General features: G+C 49.1%; 1 protein-coding gene and 1 long non-coding RNA gene across 3 annotated transcripts in view; one reads left to right on the top strand and one right to left on the bottom strand.

Moving 5' to 3' along the window:
* The window catches only part of Grid1 (glutamate ionotropic receptor delta type subunit 1), a 714697-nt gene that overhangs the window by 635804 nt on the left and 63450 nt on the right, over nucleotides 1-15443 (bottom strand). The gene's annotated exons all lie outside the window — the stretch shown is intronic.
* Nucleotides 838-5966, top strand: LOC143441771 (uncharacterized). Its single transcript, XR_013109447.1, has 3 exons — nucleotides 838-888; nucleotides 1677-1875; nucleotides 2792-5966. It is a non-coding gene; the product is annotated as an uncharacterized LOC143441771 (long non-coding RNA).

Genomic DNA, 15443 nt, shown 5'->3' with positions numbered 1-15443 from the left:
AAAAGTAAATCTACATGGACATGGTAGTACACACCTACAATTACAGCCTTCAAGAAGTTGAGGCTGGACAATCTTGAGTTCGAGGCCATCCTGAGCTACAAAGTAATACCTTGCCTCAAAAATTAAACTTTGCTAAGTTTTTGGAGAATGGTGTTAAATCATGCAAGTAATGTATAGTTACATATATTCATAGTAACTAGAAAATATAAAACATCAAGAAAGAACAGGAAAACTTGGAGCTGGCCAGCATTGAAAGAAAATGTTCTAAGTTTAAGTAAAAGGTGGGGGGTGGGAATAAAGGTATGGGCTGTTACCACCACCCAGCTTAAAAGTCATTATTTCTAGAAATAGTATATCACTCAATGGTAGAGTCCTTGCCTAACACAAGTGAAGCCCTTGGTTCAATCCCCACTACTACAATACAAAAAAAAAAAAAAAAATCCAATCCAAAGAAATATAGAGTCTAGCCTCTGGCTTCACTCTAACAGTGCATGTGTAGGGTACAAGCTAGCACAGGCAGTAGGTATGGAGATGAAATGGAAAACAGAGCCCAGTGAGCAATGTGGGCTGAGGGGAGGGGTCACAGGAAGCACCTTGATGTCTTTCCAGAAGGAGAAGCTAAATGATGGTCAAGAAGCCTCTTCCTGGGACCCACCCACAAGGTCCCCAGCAGGCTCCTCCCTCTTGTGCCTCAAGTGAAAACAAATATCAGTATCATCTGATGCTCTTGCTCTCTGGACATTGGAAGGACCCAGAGCACAGGCTCTGGTTTCTCATTAACAAGCTGGCACGTTTTCAACTGAAGTCAGTCTCTTGTGAGCTTTGTTAGTGTGAGTCAGACAATATGTGGTCATGGAACAAGCAAGAATCACCATGTGGGGTGGTCAGGTCAGTAAGCACCTTTCTTGTTATCTGTTACCTTAAACCTGGAGGCATAGGCACCGCCCACCTGCCATGTGTGTACTACTGAGCTACACACTGTGGGTGTTACTTCATGACAGCCTTTATTCTGATCCTTGTGTCCAGCAGGGGCCTTGGGCTCTTTAATGACCCCTGGACTCCAGCAAAGCCGTCAGGAGCTGCTGGTCTCTGAGGGAACACTGACAGACACAACAGTAGATGACATCTCAGAGGCTCAAGGCAGGGGCTATCGAGGGCTGTTAGGAGCTGGGTGAAGATGGGAACTGTTCCTCCTCCAAACACAGAAAATGGAGCAACAGCACTTCCCCAGCATGTGGCTGCAAATGTGATAGCCATGATGACAGACAGGACAGTGATGGAAAAATGCCTCGGGGAGGCCCCACAGACAGGTTCACTCATCACCAGCCTCCTGGTCTTGCTGAACCACTCCAGAGCTGGCAAGACAGACAGCTCCCTTGCTTTCAATGGCAGAAAGGTTTTTTTGGCTTTGTCTTTAATTCTAAGCTAAACAGAGATCTGGCAGGTGGGAGACGGAGCTGCTACCTGGGGAGTCTGCTTGACTAGAGCCCAGATAGGTGTTCCTCAGACCTAAGAAATGGCCTATGTGGAAGCTGCAAAGGAGAGGGGTCTTAGGATCCCACAAAGACCCCCAAACACCTAACATGAAAGAAGCATCCTTTAGCCTGCCAGGCTCTACATAGGGTCTTTCTGCCCAGTCCGGAGAGGTGGAGTGACTATTATTCCAACTTTGGCAGGAAGAAACTGAGGCCCTAACAAGTTATATGATTGCAAAATAATCTGATGGGATCTAGCTTGAAGCTGCCTCATCTATGCCAAGGGCTCTGTACCAGTGGGGCTTTCGGATCACTGGAGGACACACAAGGCATACCAGACCTGCCAGCATGGAACAGAGTGGACATAATCTGTTCATTGGTGCTGCGGATGAGATATTCAGTGAGTGCAGAGCCCCAAGTCTGTCACCAGGCATCACTGCCCTTCTCCAGAAGACTGCAAACTCTGCAAGAGTAGGGACTTCATGGGTTCTGGTCACCTGAGTCCCCAGTGCCTGGAACATGCCTTATACACTACCTAGCCAATGTTCCATCAGCAGCAAAGGGCAGCACCCTCGCTCCTGCCCTAGGCCTCACATGACCAAGCCCAGGTCTAGGACATTCCCTCAAACTCTCTTTTCCCAACTTCTCAGCAAGAAACTCTTTAGAGTGGGTGGAGTAGGAGAGAAAGGCCAAGGGAAGGAGAAAGAAAAGGTAAATAGATCCCACTATCTATAAGGCCAGGTGCTACTGGAAATCCACTAGGTGCTATCTATCCCAAGAAGGCCTGGGTAGGTGTTTATGAATGCTATACATGCATGCATCCAGCAGCCACTAGCATAAAGGTCCCAGTTCCCATTGAAAACCCTGAAGGTCATGCACAGCTGGCTTGCCCTTGTCATATCTCAGGGCTAGACTCCTTAAGAATATTACTAGCTCTTATAGAATATTACTATCCAAGGAGCACAGTGTGTGCTGGGCATATCACTGTGTATAACCAGTCTTGAAAGGTGGGCCTATTGTTCTTAATCAGCAGGTAGCAAGAGTGAAGCTCCGAGAAGCAAAGCAGTTTGCCCAAAGTAACACCGCTAGGCAGTGAATCGGGTGCTCTTTTTCCCTGTCCAAGCAACCTCCAGGAAGAAAAAGGATAAAGAGAGAGAAAGGGGGCTGACTCTTCTGGTCCAGAAAGCCCAGGACTTGGTTGGGAAAGAGGCGGGTGGGTGGTACCTATGGCTCCACCCCCGTGCCTGGCAGTTGTTGGCACTGCTGGAGCTGCTGCGGTCTGTCACTCATCCCACCTTATCTCTGCTCCCTACCAGGGCTTCACTTCTCTGCAAACATACTACACTCAGAGAGGTTAAAAAACGCCCAGCACAACCCTCACTGCCTTTCCACAAGCTCTAATTCCAACCTCAGTCCACGCAAGGTTCCACATCGCTACAGATGTGCGCTCCTTGTCCCCGGAGGCCCAGGGATGGAGCCAGGAGCAGCGCTGCAGCCACCGCAGCAGCCAGGCAGGAAGCCCTCGTTCCCAGGCGCACAGCCCCCTCCCCCGGCCGCCAGCGCAGCATAGGCTGCGTTTGTGGGAACGCCGGCCCCCGCTCCGAGAGAGAGCCGATTTATGCTGGAGAAAACATCTTTGTTCTGAGGGTGAAGGGGAGCCATTTCCAACAATTTCATGCTCTGTTCGCGGACCCGGTGCTGGGGTGGCAGCGAGAGGCTTGTTCTTCGAGGCAGAGCCGCACATAATGAGGCTTCTCACTGGCGCGCTCCGCCACCGTGCCAAAACCCAGGACGGTTATTTATCCATTAATCTGACATTACACCCCCTGCATTTTATCTGCTTATATAAATTTGGTGGTTAAAGTGTGTGCCTGGAAGAGAAACTCCTGCATTCGATTCCTACGCATCCGTGCAGGCCACGCAACCCCTATAATTCACCGTTGACTCCCCTGGGCCTCGGTGGTCCCAGCTGGGAAGGCTTCAAGGCGGAGGAGTTTGGTCCTCCTGTAAGATGGGGGGACATTCTCTAGAGAAAGACTGACTGGGTGTCTTCACCCCCCCACCCCCATCCTGTCCCCTAGAGTCCTAAGCTCCTGTCCAGTGGTCTTTCTTTCACTCAGCAAAACAAGCCACTTTCTTCACTTCTTTCTGCAACCTCTAAGGGCACCAGGCATCATCAGATCAGGGAGAGCAATTGGGATCCTAGGTCCTCACGGTCTGGGCTGGAAACCTGGCTCTGTGACCATGCATCATCACCTCACCTCTCTGTGACAGGTTTTCCCTGCTTTGCTCCCGATACTGCTTTAGAAATTAAGCGAGTTAATGTTTGTCAAATGCTTAGCCCAGTGCCCTGCACTCAGCAAGTCTCAAAATGAGCTGATTTACAAACAGCGACTTGTATTTAGAAGCAAGCTTTCAATAGAAGACAGGCTAGACCACCGAGTCTTCCCTGCCCCACCCCACTGAGCTCTATTGAGAAGGTATCAAGGAGCATGCCATTTGAACAGATTGGAAAAAGCCTGGGTCTCAGTTTTACAAAGGATCCAGATGAAAATGAGAGAGGGGAGGGGACTTGTCTGAGAACCCAACAAGTTCACGGCAGAGCTGGGAACAGAATCCAGGTCTCTTCCTTCCAGCAGGTTCTTGGCTTTTGTGTCAATGTTGTTTCACTGTGACCTTGGACACTCACTGAATTCATTTTCATATGGAGTCTTAACTAAACTCTCCACTTTACGTTCCGGCCGAGCCATGGCAGACTGTTGGTTGCCGGCGTGTCCCATCCCGGCAGCTGTGTCACTGTGGAACCAGGAGGCCAACCCCACGAGCAGGTAAAACCTTGCCTCTTAGTCTTCAATGTCATTTCCTTTATCTTTGAGTTCTCGGCAACATCTCTGTCGCCTGGAAGCTTAATAGAACTCCCAGCCTGCCCTCCTTGTGTCACGTGTGCCCTTGGCACCTTGTCCCACTTTCTCCGAGGGCTGGAGTCTGTAACCTGCCCCACAGCTGGGAGACATTTGGTCCCTGATGCTCTCTACCCTGCCACACAACTCTGGATGAAGGCCCTTCAGATGCAGCTTTATCTGACAACGTGGACCTGACCTAAGCTTCACTACACTTCTTCAGAATCCATCTCCAGCCACACCCACTCAGCATAATGATGCCCCATGCTGACTGTGAAGGTCAGGTATGCTGTAGACCAGTAGACATGACGTTGCAAGTATGTAACCACAGAGAGGAGCTGTCGGAGAGTCCCTCGAAGGAGCAGCTCTGCCCAGGCAGCTGCAGGCCCAGCCCCTGCCTCCTTCAGAGCAACAGAGAGGCAGGCACTCGGGCAGACAGACGCCCAACACAGAGACCTCCTAATCGCCTGGCTGCAGCACCTTGGCCCTGTCTTCCATGGCTCGACAGATGAGACAGCCTCTGCAGGAAGCCAACTCTGTTGAGCAGAGACTCGCAGGGGAAAGAGCTGCTTCTTGGCCATCCTCAGAAATTCCCCCAAGTAGTGCCATCCTTCACAGAAGCCTGAGACCTGCACTTGCCTGGCCTTTTGCTTTTATTGGCTAGTTAAGTAACTAAAGTAGCATGCCCAGGAAGATGTCACCCTGGCTACACACTAGGGGTAGTAGGCACAGACTGCTCAATAATCCTGCCCAGCCAGCATGACCTAGACCTTCAGTCTGGATGACCACCCTGCCCAGCTTCCTTCTGATGCATTCTCCTCAAACCTGGTTCCATCTTTTTAAATGTTCTCACTCCTCTTCCCTCCACTTCCCTGATGTTATCTAACCACCCCTTTCCTCCTCCCTCTCTTCCTCTTTCTCTTGTATTCTCTGTTGGGACTCTTATCAGGCCTCTGCTCCTGGGAAAGTAACCCACGTCCATGACATTCCAGTCATTTTAGCTGCATCTATCCCAACCATCTGTGCCAGGCACTATGTCTGTCACATGATTGAAAAGTCAAGGATTAGAGACAGCTTCCACTCAGAAGGTAAAGATGCTGAGGCTTATCCACACAAACTCATAGCTTCTAAGTGACCCGGTGTGGATTTGAACTCAAATGTATCAGATTCCAGAGCCCCAACTTTTACTACTAGCCCTGCCATCTCACCCACAGATCTGCTCTTTTGCTTTCGTAAGCATTCAGGGGTTCGACGTGGAGTCCAGCTCTTCCCAGTCCGTGGAGGAGCAAGCAGGAGTACTCAGTTCCCACACATGACGGTGATTCTCTGTGGTCTGTCTTCCTTCAGTGCTGCTGAATGTCACCTGTCTTTAACAGAGAGGAAGTCCACATTTTCCAGCAGTGAAAGGATGCTCCTGATTGGACATCATAATCATATTTGTCCAAAAGTTAATTTTCATTCTGCTTAGCCTCTTGAATCCGTGTCCTGCCTCTCAACCTTCTGGTCCCAAACTTCAGAGATTCCTCTTGCCTGGGGACACGCTTACAGAGTTGCCCCAAGCTGCCCAGTGGGGCAGCAAGAAAAGAAATAGGTCCCCACAGAGTTAAGGTTGAAGCTGCCCTGCTAGGACTATTCATCCTCTACCCTCAGCACCACCATAGCCAACTCCCAAACACACCTGTGACCCTGGCTATGACTCCAAGGCTTGCCACAAAGCCACAGTGCACAGCCACAACAACCTCACCACAATGTTGCCACAAATGGACCTCTAATGACACCCAACCCTATAGAAAACACTCATATGAAATCCCTGACTCCCCCCAACACACATACAAACTCACACACAGAGATACCAATAACCCCAAACCACTCTACCAGGCCCCTAAATCCACTTTCACTTCCTGGATTCCTAGCACTTCCTCACAGTCAAGTAACACCCCCCCCCCCCCCCCCCCCGCTCTGCAACTGTCCCCTACTCCACCCAAATCTGACCCAAGTTTCTCTATCAAGTGTGCAAAGGAACCAGCCTTCTCAGATGGGGACAGATGAAAGGAATGCTGTCCAGTTCCGATCCCCAATCCCAGGTCTCTAACATGGTGTCAGTCCAGCCCAGAGCCTTCAGACACAATCTGCATTATCTTTTTTTTTTTTTTTTTTTTTTTTTTTTTTGAGACAGGGTTTCTCTGTATAGCCCTGGCTGTCCTGGAACTCACTCTGTAGACCAGGCTGGCCTCGAACTCAGAAATCCGCCTGCCTCTGCCTCCCAAGTGCTGGGATTAAAGGCGTGTGCCACCACCGCCCGGCTGCATTATCTCTTCTAGGACCAAGACAGGAAAAGACCACTTGTCCTCTTGATTGTGGTTCCCTAGTTGTCCTAAAGTCACACCCACCACTCCTGGCAGCTTTCTCTGGCTCAGTTAAACTTTAGTGCCTCTGCACTCTCAGATTCATAGCAGGACAGTGCAAAGGTTCACAAGGTTGCCCCATGCTCACCCATCCCAGCTGGGATGTGGGGCTCCTCCTCTACCCCTGTACCTCAATCCCTGCAGTGCCCCTATCTTCAAGAGGAACAATCCATGTTTGATGACACAGTGACACCCAGGTCAGTGTCATGCCCATGTCAACTTTACATCAGAGCATGGATTCCTGCCACCACGACAGTGCTCAGCAGATAGCCATAAATGTTCAGTGCATAATAAATGTATGAGGGAGGGGGCCGCCCACCTAGAACCTCATGAGGTAGCTTGGCCTCTAAAACTGGGTCTCATTAGCCCAACTTCAGGCTCAACAAAGAAAGCTCTGAGAAGCAGATGGGGCCTGAAGTCATGCCACCAACAGGCAGGGCTATAGTCAGATTAAATCCTGCTAGGACCTGGGATCCACCCTGACACATCACATATTGAAGGGTCAAGCAAGTCTGCTCTTCTGTGGGCAGAACTGGATTCCATTCTCAGTGCTGCTAAGTGCCCATCTCTTCCTGACACCAAACTGCAGCTCCAGGAAGTACAGGGCTGCTGCTGCTGCCTGCATCTCCCTGGCAACCCAAGAGCTTTTGTTCACCAAGAATGGAGCTGATTCATCCCCCTAGGGTGAACAGCAGGGACTGCCGGCAGGGGAGCTGGGCTTAGCCTTGCCACCAGTCAGGAGACCTGGAGCTGGGGGGGGGGGTTTGCCAGGCAGGTAGTTCCACACCCACCAGCCAGAACTCTTCAGCCAGCAGTAGCTTAGCCATTGGACAGCAAGAGACTAAGGGATATGACATCCTTCCCATGGGAAAGAAATCCTTACTCCAAGTCCTACCCCATCCTAGCATCCTCCTTCCTGACACAGGCCCATAGGTCCCCAGCACTGAAAACACACAAGCCATTTGTAAAGCCCCAGCAGCTGCCTTGGGTCTCTGTGCCTGTGCACATCTGTTCCCCAGACAGCAGCAACCCCTCCCTCTTTTCTTCTTCCTCACTGGGGACTTCTTATCTTTGAGCTGGAGCTGCAGGAACTGCCCCATCTGCAAGTTTCCCTAGGCAGAATGAGTCACTGCTTTGGTACTCCCCCACAGTCTGCACTTGCTGTGTCACACAGTCTGACCAGGCTAAGGTTTCCTCTCTCCTATTATGATGGTTCCTACACCAGACAATGAGCTCCAGGAGAAGGGGGAGGGACTGTCTTCCCTGTACAGTGCCAACTCCCTCACACTGGGTTACACCCTGAAAGCCATCACTGACAGGGAAGTCTGTATCCATTAATACTTCTCCTGGCACCCAAGCCCAAAGGACTCCCTCAACACCAGAAGTTGGGCCTGGTAGGTAAGCTGCACTAGCCAACGTGCCCAAAGCAGTTACGTTTGTTCTAAGGAGGCATGTCAGAGCTGGTTTTTGCTCTGCAGTTCTGTCCTGTCCAAGCAGCACCACCAACAACCAGTATTCCAACAGTAGCTTCCCATACGCTGCTTTTTCTGGAGTGAGAAGATGCCTGTAATGTACCTGGCCAACAGCCTCTGGTAGACATGCAGCCCAAGCAAGAAATCTCAGCACTTCAGGTTACTGCAACGTAGACCAACCTATTCCAACCCAGATCAGCACTGAGAGAACGTGGTTTGTAGCATGCAAAGGGGTCAGGGACTAACAGAAGGCTACCAACACCCCAGCTGATTTCCACACAGGGCTAGTGACAAACTCTAACATGATACAGAAAATAATGATGCATGTTAGAAATACCAGGGTTTGAAGAACAAATGTGTTCAAATTCAAGCTAAGTCACATCCAACTTGGAAAGTTCCCCACCATCCTGCGACCCTCAGCTTCTATAGCTGAAAATAAGTACTTCCCAGGACATTACTAAGACAACAGCAACACACGGGTAACCTGCACCTACCACTTCTGGAGGTTCTGGAGGTTGTTTGAACCTTTCACTTCCTCCAAGATGTCTGGAGGGATGGAGCAGGCAGAGCCCTGATGGGCAGACTCAGTTGATACCATCCATCACCCATATGAAACACAGGGAAAGCCAGGTTCCTGATGAACCATGCCCACTAAGGTCACACACACACACACACAGTGGGTGGTTCATTCTTGGCTCCTCTGGGACTCCAACACCTGGGCTGCACTAAAGCTTGTTCACTGTAAATCCCGTCCTCACATGCCTCCTGGGAGAGAAAAGAACCCACCCCCTACACACACACACACACACACACACACACACACACACCTTACAACACAAAGCAGAACTATCTAGAAAGAGGAATGGAACATTCAGGGAAACAGGGGTGAGCATGAGGAAAGTACAGTGACTTATGTATGAAAATACAGTCAAACCCATTATTTGATTTTGTATGCTAACTAAGACATACTAATTAACCAGTTAATCAATTAGAAAAGAGTTTCTATGGTCACTGAGGAAGACCCAAGGGGAGGGTCAGAAAGAGTCCAGCTGATGCCCTGGGTTAAAGATTGGCTGTTAAGACCTTACAGTGGCCTAGGTGGTCAGAGGTCACATAGCAGAGCGAAGAAGAGATGCTCCCAGAGAGAGAGAGCTGGTCACTTCCAGAAGGTCCCATTCAAGTCGGCTGCAGACTTAGGAGAAATCCAAATCCAGGGAAAGAATTATCTGAAAGATTTAAGGGAGAGCCAGTGAAATGGCTCTGCAGATGGAGGTGCTTGCTTTCCATCCTGGAGACCTGAATTCCCTCCCTGGACCCAGACCATGAGGGAAGAGAACTCCTTTCTGGAGCATGTCCTCTGCCCTCCAAATGCACTCTGGTTCACATGCACACATTCGAGCGCGCGCACACGCACACACACACACACACACACACACACACACACACACACACACGGAAATAAATACAAACTGGTATTTGAGGGACTGCCTGGCACTCACATGGGGCACAGAACTGTGTCAGCTTCCAGACAGACTCCGAAACCTCTCCGTTCCCAGTCTGTTAGCCTGATAGAGTGCACAGAGACATCCCTTCTCGGCAGGCAGCAACTCTCTACTTTTTGACAAACAGTAAAAGCAAGTCACAAACTGTTTCCAGGTAAGTGTATCCTAGAATAAAGCTCCAGTGCTTCTAGGAATACGGAGGTGTCTGTGTCGCTGTCTAGAATCCAGTCAAAGTCACTTGGTGTGTTAAAAACCAGGGGAAAGTATTATCCATAGGAAGGGGGGGAGGGAGGAATCTAACAAAACTGAAACCACACCTGCCCAGCTGTCAGACCTGGCAGGTAGGGATATTAAAACGGTCTTTACAGCATATCCTGTGTTTAAGGGGTTTTAAAAGAAGATGAAGATGAAACCCCAGCTTCAACTCCTGAAAAAATGAGAGTGTGTGAGACAACTGAGTGGCAGGGCAGACGGGGCAGAAGGGAAAGTTAGCAGACATGAACACGTGGGAAGGAAACTGCCCCAAAGGGAACAATCTTTAAAAAGATGAAAGAGGAAAAAAATATGACATCAGTGGACCAGGGAAAATTCCAGTATATTAAAATTTTATTAATAGTTGCAAATTAGATCAACACTACAAACACACAGGTCCTAAAATTTCAAGAAACTTCATGCAGAAAAAACACGGGAAGAAACTACAGAAAAGCACATCACAACCAAGATATATTCAAAAATGGGATAACGGAAAACATCTTAGAGGCAGCCAGAGAGTTAAGGCATGCTGTGTTCAAAAGAAAAAGAATAAGAAGAGCAGCAAACTCCTCACCAGACATGAAAAGACACAAGAAAAAGAATGAATCAACATCTTCCAGGGTACCAAAGGAGAAAAAAAAAAAAGATATCGCCCTAGATTTTTAGATCTAGAGACAATATCTTTTAAAAACAAAGGAGGAACAAAATGGCAGAGCAGCCAGCTTCAAGATCTCATCTCCAAAACATTTTTAAAAGAAGGAGAAAGCACCAAAGGCAAACTTTGTAAGAAGTATGAAATACTATCACAGGTCTGCCGCCACCACGAAAGCACCTGTTATGGTTTGGAATGTGACTGTTCCCCAAAGGCCATGTGTGATGGTTTCATCACCAGCTGGTGGTTCTACTGGGAGATGGTAGAGCCTTGAGGACGTCATTACAAGGGTCACTGGATGGGACACTGGGATTCTGGTCCCTGTTCCTTTGCAGCTCCAATGCATTCTTTATAACAACAACAAAGTTTGGGGGCCAGTGAGATTGTTCACTGGCCAAGGCACTTAACTCTCCAAGCCTGGCAACCTGAGTTTGATCATCAGAACCCACATAAAGGTGGAAAAAGAAAACCAATTCCCCATAGTTGTCCTTTGACCTCCACATGTACACCATGAATGCACATGAGTATGCACACGTGCACACACACAAGCACACGAAACACACATATACAAAGAAAAAGGGTGACACAATCTTAAAGGTACAGTGGGGTGCTCCAACAAAATGCCAACAACCAAGTAGCTTGAGTAACAAAAATACATGGTCTCAGAGATGCAGAGAATAGAAGTTTGAGTGGCAATGTTAGTAGGGCTGGTTTCTGACAGGAGCCACGAGGGAGGCTCTATTACAGGACCCTCTATGGCTTATAAGCAGTCATCTTTCCCCTACTTTATGCTATGCTTTCTCAAAAACAAAGGGCAGGGCAGAAAAGACTTGGGCATCCTGGGCTCAGAGCTTTTATCCAGTTCAGATTATGACATGTGGAAGGGCCCAAAGAATATCCCATTACCTGGCTGGAGGAGAGGGTTCAGCAGAGATGAGCAGAGTTCAATGGGGCAGACTTACTTAGAGAAAGAAAGTGGCTCAGAAGATGGTATAGCTTAGCAGTTTTCCTATGTGCCACACCACACACACACACACACACACATAAAGGGAGAGAGTCCTTTTACATACAACTGCTCCCACACATCTGCCCATATATACCTGTCTTCACATCTGTGCACACAAACTACATAGACCCATCCTTGCATTCATACACCTGTCCTCACAAAAAAAAAAAATCCATATACATACATGCACACACACATTGCTGCATACATGCACACACACAGTCACATACAATGGCATGCTTCTGTGTCGGCACATGCATCCCACCCCTCTCTGATCACTGCACATCTCCCACTCACTGATGCTAACAGGAATGCAGGAGCTCTGTTTCCAAGCTAAGGAGGCTGGAAGAGCAACTCTGCACAGACCAGAGCACCTGCTCACAAAACAGCATCCACTGCCACCACTGCTGAGCCAGCTCATCTTCCACCAGCTCCCAGATAGAGCCCTGAAAAAAGGTCACCAAGTGCCATCACGAAGCAAGGCCATTAAGAGGAAGCACAGCTACAAGTGACAAGCACATGCCCTCTGGCCCGTGGGCTCTAAGCACAGCAGTCAGGGAAGGAATAAAGGCCAAGTGAATGTCCCAGTAAAGGCAGGTACTGAGGGGAAACTGGGATGTTACCTGCTGCCAGGTGCACACACCCTGGGCCAGCATCAAAGCAAAGGGCATAGATAATATCAGAGGGAAGTAGTAGATATGAGATGGCAAAGAAGGTGCAGACAGACAGGAGCTGATGAGGAAGAAAAGGACCTATGGTCATTTGGCCTTAGCTCTACTGAAGTGTAGAAGGTACAGCCTCATCACCTGCTGTGACACTGTAGCAGTGCAGTGCAATGGTGCCTTGCCTATAAATGCTTCAAGGCCCCAAATTGCCCAGATGGCTCTAGAGTTCACACATCAGCAGTTTTCCCTCTGTGGAGACTTGGAGTCAGGAAGAAGAAAGAAGCCGTGTTCTCCTGGTAGTCAAGGACCTTTGCCCCTGTTCTTCCCTAAGCCAAGAGAAGTATCCAGGGTGTCCCTAGTCCAGCCCACCTACTCTCCCCAGACTCTACAACCTAACGAGGCATTGCTTCACTTTACCAAGGTGCCACTGGTATCAGCTGACAGGAATGGCTTTGAAGGTCACAACATGTGAGCCAGACACCATCTTGCTGTGTCTGCCTCCAGCTGCCAGCAAGGGAGTTTCTGAATATCATTGTCATACACAGAATCACCTTGCATGTGATGCACACAGTGAAACCCTGTAATGACATGCTTCCTTAAACTCAGTGTGACATCCTTAATGACCCACAAAGGATCATCCAGGAGACTTGAGCCACTGCATGTCACAAAGACAAAGGGGTTAACTTCTAATCAATGTGTCACCTAAGTAATGTGATCCAGGCCCTTCAGACATGATCCACAAAGCATGAGATCTATACCATATCATCTGTAGGTCAGGCTGAGGGTAAGCCAGAGAGCACTCAGCATAGATAGGCAGCATGTCATGGTGTCACCTGGCTCAACAGGCCAATGCTGCACATCCATGACCTTCAGTCAGAGTGATCACATATCAGCTACACCTGCTCAGTGGTTCCCAAGAACCAGACTCCATTCTGAGCTAGGCAGGTAGAGCAGTAGGTGTGGGTGTTGATGCAAGGTAGATATAGCCATAGGTACAGATGATGTGTAGGTACAGGAATAGTTATGGGGGAGATATAGAAATAGCTATAAGTATAGCGGTTAGGATGGATGCAGGTACAGAGGAGATATAGATACAAACATGAGTATAAATAAAGATGTAAGGCATGGCTTAGGGAATGGATCTAACTAAATAAATAATAGGAAGACAGGTGTCTAGATAAGGCAGAGGTGTGAGTGTATAGAGGTATATATACAGGCACCTAGTGTGGGAACAGATATTTGTTTAAGTATAGATACAGGCTTCTCTTGGATCTCACCACAAACCTACAAGGTAGAGATATTTATTCTCCTCCATAATAGGAAAAAGGTATGAAGAAGAGCCTGGGCCACCAGCCTATAGCAGCCTAGAAATCAGGCCCTAATCAGAGATTTGGAAATGACGCCATGGGGAGTAGCCAGCATCCTCCAGTTCAGGTGGCTCAGGCTATAAATGAGATGGCTCCCATGGTTCCCTCAGCAGCAGGAAGAGCCCAGGCTCAGGTATGTTCTTCTTGCTTGCTTGGGTCACTAAATTTGGGGGAAATGCCATGAACTTCAGACACACCTTCCACACCTTCTCCCATGAGTAAGGCCAAAGGGAAGAAGGAGAGAATTTGATGCAGGTCTTCCAGGAAGAGCTTCTCCAGGGAAGACAGGCTCACCCCTCAGCATGTGGTTGAGATCCTGAAACTGGGTCAGAGAGAGCTAAGAGTGGAACCAAAACCACAACCTGCCAGTCACTAGTACCCTGCCAGGTACTGGCCCTGAGCATGAGAGACTTAGCTCCTTCTAACCTTCTGGCCCCTCTGAAATATGACCTAACAATAATGCCTGGCCTTAAGGAGACTAATGTTCTGCACTCAGGAGCCTAGCAAGAGCTCTACCAACATTGACACTTGCCACTAGCTTGGGGAAGGAACTGGGGACATACATAGGGCAGAAATTAGGGCCTTCAGTCATCAACAGGGATTCAGTCACTATTGCTCAGGCTCTGGCCAGGTCCCAGGTCCCAGGCCCCAGGCCCCAGGCCCCAGGCCCCAGGCCCCAGGCCCCAGGCCCCAGGCCCCAGGCCCCAGGCCCCAGGCCCCAGGCCCCAGGCCCCAGGCCCCAGGCCCCACCCAGATGTGGTGTTTGCTCCTGTAGGCTATGTTACTGGGATTCCTAGGAGCCCCAGGGGCTAATAGGGAAGATGGACATATGACTTCTGGCTGTTTGTTAATAAAATAAATAAATAAATAAACAAACAGTGACCACTCCATCCAGGGACAGGAAGGCTACACAGTACAGGACCCTAAATGCTGGTGTAATGAAATCCAGGAGGATACAAGGAGAAAGCCTGGGTGTGTGGAAGATGCTGGAAGAGTTCAGCATGGGAGGCTCCAGGGTATACCATAGAGATGAGAGTAGGAAGGAACAGATCTATGGGAAAGAGGATCTGCCATAGGAAAAACAGGAGTGGCAGTGGTCAACACATTCCCCGCCATTTCTCTGTGAGACCCGAAGTTCAGGTGAGCTCACTGATAAATTCATGTCTAACTGAGTGTTGGGGACTACCTCAGACAAAGGACAATCAGATGAAAGCCCTGTGCCTGGCCCCAGTAACTTATGGCTCAATTTACAGGGGATGCTACTGTCACTTTACCAAGTGCCTTTTTAACAGAGGGGAAAACTGAAAGTGGCCCACGGCTGATTCCACCACTCCACAGGGCTTATGTCACCACCCAAGTCCAAAAGGGCCACAAGTTCCCAAACCAAGAACTGGGTATGAAGCTTGTCCTTAGGATAAGTGCATTGGCTTCTTTGTTTTCTAGGCAAAGTATGGCCGGCTAGACTATCCGACAGGCCACAGAAGACAGCTAGCCGACCCTCCTCGTAGCACAGTTTGCACAGACTAGCCTGACTCTACATGGCGTCTTCCACAACATCTAGCATCATGTTTTGCTTTAACAGCTCTCTCAACCCAGAGGATGTCTGAGTAGTCAGCTTAACTTTGAGCTCTGTGCTTTCAGCTCTGAGCTCATAATGTCCTAGAATTTTCTGAGGCCTCCTAGCCATGCAAGTTAAAGGTGGCTAGAATCAGCAGCCATAGAGGATGTGTCCACAAACCACAGAAAA

This window comes from Arvicanthis niloticus, chromosome 3, assembly GCF_011762505.2.
Source record: "Arvicanthis niloticus isolate mArvNil1 chromosome 3, mArvNil1.pat.X, whole genome shotgun sequence".
Taxonomy (NCBI): domain Eukaryota; kingdom Metazoa; phylum Chordata; class Mammalia; order Rodentia; family Muridae; genus Arvicanthis; species Arvicanthis niloticus.
Note: the sequence above shows the minus strand (reverse complement) of the source record. Positions and strands in the feature narration are given on the sequence as shown.